Source organism: Triticum urartu, chromosome 5A (assembly GCF_056163025.1).
Source record: "Triticum urartu cultivar PI428250 chromosome 5A, HENAU_Tu73, whole genome shotgun sequence".
In the NCBI taxonomy this organism is placed as follows: domain Eukaryota; kingdom Viridiplantae; phylum Streptophyta; class Magnoliopsida; order Poales; family Poaceae; genus Triticum; species Triticum urartu.
In genome coordinates, this window is record NC_141877.1 from 580,916,915 (window position 1) to 580,922,914 (window position 6,000).

Sequence of the window (6,000 nt, forward strand, 5' to 3'; positions counted from 1 at the left end):
AATATTAAATGTTATTAAACAGGGCAAGAGGGTGAAGCAAATGAAAACTACCTATCTAGTCAAGGTTAAATGAGGCCGGAAGCAACGAACAACAATTCCGGAAACTCCCCATGAGCATATTATAGATTTGGTACTGTTCTTCCCTAAACACAATTTTAGAGTTGTTAAACATGCAAGATGATGCCACCATGTTAAAGTAGGCAAAATTCTACCCCATTTACATATAAAGATTATTAAAATCCGAGTTACGGTTATTTAGTTATGAATAAAATCATTTTAACATGGCATAGGAGCAAATTAATGCAAACAGCATCTTAAATATTTTAAACATGGATGAAAGTTGGATATTATTAATCTACACAAAATTCTGAGCAAGTTTCATATATATAACATTTTAATCCGATGCACGGTTAGTGAGTTTTTAAATGCATGAATATGAGGGTCTAAACTGCAAAACTGCTGTCTCAGGATAATAGACAAATCGTCCAGACGCTGAAAAAACATGCATCGGGCCGAATCTGAGGAAGCCCAACAGCGAGGAAGAAAATAGAGGAGGGGGCACTGGGGTCGGCTCACCCTTGGGCCTGGCCCAGCAGAGGAGGAAGGAGGCCGAGGCGAGGCTGGGCTGGGCTGGCGCGGTGCGGATCTGGACCGAAGGCGGGGACGGCACGCTGGGCCTAGGAGGCCACGGCGGGGAGGAGGCCGGCTGGGCCTCGCATCTGGGCCGGTGCATACGAGGTGGCCCACGCAGGGAGGGATCTCGTCTTCGAGCGGGGATCTGGTCCCCGATCCATGGCGGCGACGGCGACGGCAGGCAAAGGGCTCCGGCGAGCTTCGAGGCGAGGCGGGGCGGACCTTGATAGATCCGGCGAGGCCGGATCCGATCCGGGCGAAGACGGCGGAGCTCGCGGCGATGAGGCCAGGCGACGAGGAGGAGAAGGGCGGCGGAGAGGAGCCGGCGAGGCTGACGAACTCCGGCGAGCGGCATCGTCGGGCGGCCAGCGTCGAGACAGCGTGCGGCGGCGCAAGGGAGGACCGGGCGGCGCGGATCCGGTCTCCCCGTGGGCTCGGGCGGCGGCGTTGGATGGGCCGCGGGGGCCGGTTGCGGATTCTCCGGGCCCGGCGGCGAAGTGGGGCAGCGCGGTGCCATGTGGCGCGCGGTTAGTGGAGGGGAAGCGGCGGCGGGGAGACGTGGCGGCTTCTGATTGGCTGGAGTGAGGTGGCGTGCGGGGGCGGACATGTCCGGTGCAGCGCGGACGCGTCCGGTGGCGCATGGAGGAGTGGATCTAGGGTTTAGACTACGAAATGATCCGAAATTTCGGGGAGGGGTGCTCTTTTATAGGTAGAGGGAGCTAGGAAGCTCCAAATGAGGTGCGGTTTCCGGCCACGCGATCGTGATCGAACGACCGAGATGATGGAGCAGAGTTAGGTGGGTTTTGGGCCAAAATGGAAGGGTGTTGGGCTCCAACACACACGAGGCCTTCTCGGTCCCTCGGTTAACCGTTGGAGTATCAAACGAAGTCCAAATGGTACGAAACTTGACAGGCGGTCTACCGGTAGTAAACCAAGGCCGCTTGGCAAGTCTCGGTCCAATCCGGAAATGTTTAATGCCCACACACAAAAGAAAGGTAGAAATGACCACCGGAGGAGAACGAAGCGCCGGATTGCGAAACGGACAACGGGGAAAAAGCTCGGATGCATGAGACGAACACGTATGCAAATGAAATGCGCATGATGACATGATATGCAATGCATGACATGCAAGCCATGACAAAGCAACAACAGCGAATAACTGATCGACACTTGGCACATCGGTCTCGGGGCGTTACAACACTCCACCACTACGAGAGGATCTTGTCCCGAGATCTAGAATGGCACCGGAGGGAAAACGGAAGAGAAAGAGAAGAGGTAAACCAAATTGCTTCTTTGACAAACGAGTGAAAGCAAGAACCTTGCGAGGTTAAACAAATTCAAGAAAATAATACAACGAAGGTGAACTAGGTCGAAAACACTCCATTAGAAAAGAGGGACAAAGAGCATTGCGAAAAAACCTTGAGGTTGAAAGGCAAGATATATATTGAAACCACTCCGGTTAGGACAAGATAGAGAAGGAATAAGACTTATATAATTTGGACAGCACTCCGGTTGAGAAGGGATGCAAAAATTGATAAGATGAGAGAGCTCGAAAGAAAAACACGACACTCCGGTTGAATGGATAAGCAAAGAAAAGAATACTATCATGACAAAACAAGAAGATGCGTAGAAGAGAGCAACATCACAATGCCTCCGGAACAAAAGAATAGAAGATAGATAATTGAGATAGGGGAATGGAGAAGAAAATGCCAACTTCTGCCACAAAAGAGCTTGACAACGCATCTTTAGGAGAAGGGTTGAACGGGGTTGTTGGAAAACCACCAACGAAAAGAATAAGGTTGATATGGTCTTATGGAATACATCTCAGATTATGAGGTGACAACCTGCCACTCACGGGAAAAGGATTGGATTGATATCAACAAGGAGACGAGAACTTATTTCGCCGGGAGGATAAATGAAGAACTTGGGTCATTTATAAGCACCATAGATAGCAACAAACCTTAGGGAAGGCTTTAGGTGGAATATAACCCAAGATAATTCCAACGAATAGGTTGATGGATTTAAAATATCTCATACTTGATAACTTGTGAATCATGAAACACGAAGGAAAATTATCGGAAATGACATAACACCACCTCCGATAATATGGTAGACAGAATCTCACTCCGGATTACAAGAAGAAGACTGCTTGAGCTCCTTAAAAGAATCTCGATGAAAACTTCGAGAAGGAAATAAATCCTTGATGAACCATCATGTAGAACCTCCATGAAGAACTCCGGTAACAAAAAGATGATCCAACGGAAGGAAAAAGAAGTTGAAAACACAAGGTGAAACCTTGTAATGATTTAGATGAATCTCCGTGGTGATATAATTGCCAGAGCTTGAGACTCCGAGAACGCAAAATGAATCAAGTGAAACCAAGAATTTGATGGGCCTCCGGAATAAAGAATTAAATACTTGGATGAAACAAGAATAAGAATTATGTTATGCTTATCCTTAATTAAATTGATGACAATCAACGGATTTGACACACTACTTATTCTCGTAGAAAAAATTAAGAGAGATACAGCGCAAATTTAAGAAGGTCTTCAACGAACCACCGGAAGGATTGAAAACAACGAATAATTGATATGATACAAGAAGGAAGAAAAATTCTTGAATGAACCACCGTAAGAATTAAAATGACAAAAGGGAAGATAGAGGAACACCGGGAAGAATTGGGAAATGAACGAAGACACATGAGACAATCTAGGTACAAAAGAACGAAGAGATCACGAGCCGATAAGAGAATACTTGAACTATGCACCGGTAAGATTAGGAGAACGATAACTGAAGGCTGGGAATGAATAATTATGAGATGATGGGCTCCGGATAATCAAACTGAAAAGAATCTTGAATTGCTCCGGATAGGATAAAAATAATTCCCACAATCAAACAATTATGAGAGGATGACCTCGAATTAGAACCACGAATCTCTGAGAGAACGGATAAGATATGGAGGCAAAATCTTCTTCGGTCTTCAAATGATGAGAAAGACGATGAGAAACACCACCAAGAATTATTGAGGCACACCGGAAGAATCAAAAGCAAAGAGGTTGAGCCAACTATGAAAAGAATTTGAAAGATCTTGGAGAAAAGTATTTGACTGATGATAACTCATCCTTACGTCAAACTTGGAGAAGAATTTAGGATAGCTCCGGGAAAATAAGAAGAGTCGGGTAAGATCCTGGAAAAAGACCTGTGGGTTAGGGCCCACTCAAAAGAAACACCGTAGAACGATAACTTGAAAACGAGATAGCACCGGTTGAATTTAAATGGATTGAATGAGATAACATCCCCGAAAAGAGGTTGAACAAAAGCAGAGTGGGGACACGAATCTTCGAGATATCTTGAGCACTCCGGAACAATTGAATAGCAAGCGGGGAAGATTAAGAGGTGCACCGGCATAAGAAGGTATTTGAAACGAGGAAAAAGGATATGATCAACACCGAAAGCTTGAATTGGTTCCACCGGAGAAGAAAAGAATGAATAATGATGAACCTGAGGCTCCGTTAGTATCTTCATGAGCATCACCGGATAAGAAAATTGACGAAAAAGAATGGAGAGACCTCACATCAATGAGATGGATACTCGATTAAGAAATCTGAGTCCTTGAAGAAAAACAAGGGAGGGAGGGTGGGAAAAAACAAAGGCAACTAGGAGACGGGTGAAACAAAACCGTTGAGAAAACTGAGATTGAATCTTACGGATGTTGAAAAAGAACGGATCCACTTGAAGAGAGACACGCCGGTGAGAAAAAATTGACAAGACAATCTCAATAAACGAGAAGGCTTAGTATTCACATAGGAATATGAGAACACCATTTTGGGGAAGGTATGGAATCAACATTTGACTTCGAAGCAACTCGAATCCCACAACTCAAAACGAAAACAAATGATTGGCTTGCAGAATAAGCCGGAACAAACATATGATAGAGATTTCGTCCGAAGTTTTCGTGGTGGGACCTACACGGGCTCGATCGTACAGCACCATCATGTACAAGGCAGTGCACATGACATACGAAGCGTCCCCGAGTCGGCATAGCGAAGGACTCTTTAAGACACAACGAGACCACTGTAAAATCGACCGTGAATAGGCGGACAACTAGACGTCGAACCCCAATTTCATATCATACATCTGTCGGAAAGAAATCCTAAGAGCTACTTGAATTCCCACCTATGAAACTCCTGAAATTTTCTGGTTATGCAATCAGGTGTTGGGGATACAGGGGAAGCATAATATCTCACCCAAATCTAACAAATCCTACATCCAGCTGTATCCATCCTTCAACACATAACCAAGAAACCTTCGGAAATCATCTACCTCAACCTTCGAAAAGCATCCGTTATACAAGTTATGGCAATACTCCCGAACTCCCGCCCCAGTACTGGGTGGTGTCGAGGTTATCTCACCAACGAACTGCATAAAAGAGATTTTCGATGTCGGCGTACTAAACTCAGGTATTCCAGAATTGCAACGATAAAATTATGACGACAACACCTCAGAGCTCAACTCCCCGGGACACTTCCACTAAACCCCTGACAGGAGGCACCAAGACAATGTTCTCATCATAAAACCATCGGAACGATTCCAAGATACCCGCGTGATCCTAAAAAAAAATTTAGTGAAATTTGAGAAGAGAAGAGTCAAAACTCTACGTCAGGATGCCTTACCAGAGCGATGAGGAGACTGGGAAGTAAAACGAATTCCTAAACTCTCAGATATATAACTCCTAAATGACTCAAAACATTTTTCTAGACACAACTCGGCTGCTAAAACGATCAAGCAATGGGGGCTCCTAAGGTCAGGGAAGGCTCTGATACCAACTTGTGACACCCTCGATGCGACTATATCTCCCACGTGTCGAGGCACGACTTAGAGGCATAATCGCATTGAAGGCATATGTCGCAAGTGAGGTAATCTTCACACAACCCATGTAATACATAAGGGAAAGAGATACATAGTTGGCTTACAATCGCCACTTCACACAATTACATGAATAAACATTACATCAATCAAATACACTCATGGTCCGACTACGGAACCAAAATAAAAGAAGAACCCCAAATGCGACAAAGGTCCACGATCGACCCCAACTGGGCTCCACTACTGATCAACTAGAACGAAACAACACAAAGGACAAGATCTTCATCGAGCTCCTCCTGAGCTTGGTTGCGTCATCTGCACGGACTCATCGGCACCTGCAAACTGGTTTTGGAAGTATCTGTGAGCCACGGGGACTCAGCAATCTCGCACCCTTGCGATCAAGACAATTTAAGCTTATGGGTAAGGTAAAGGTATGAGGTGGAGCTGCAGCAAGCGACTAGCATATATGGTGGCTAACATACGCAAATGAGAGCGAGAAGA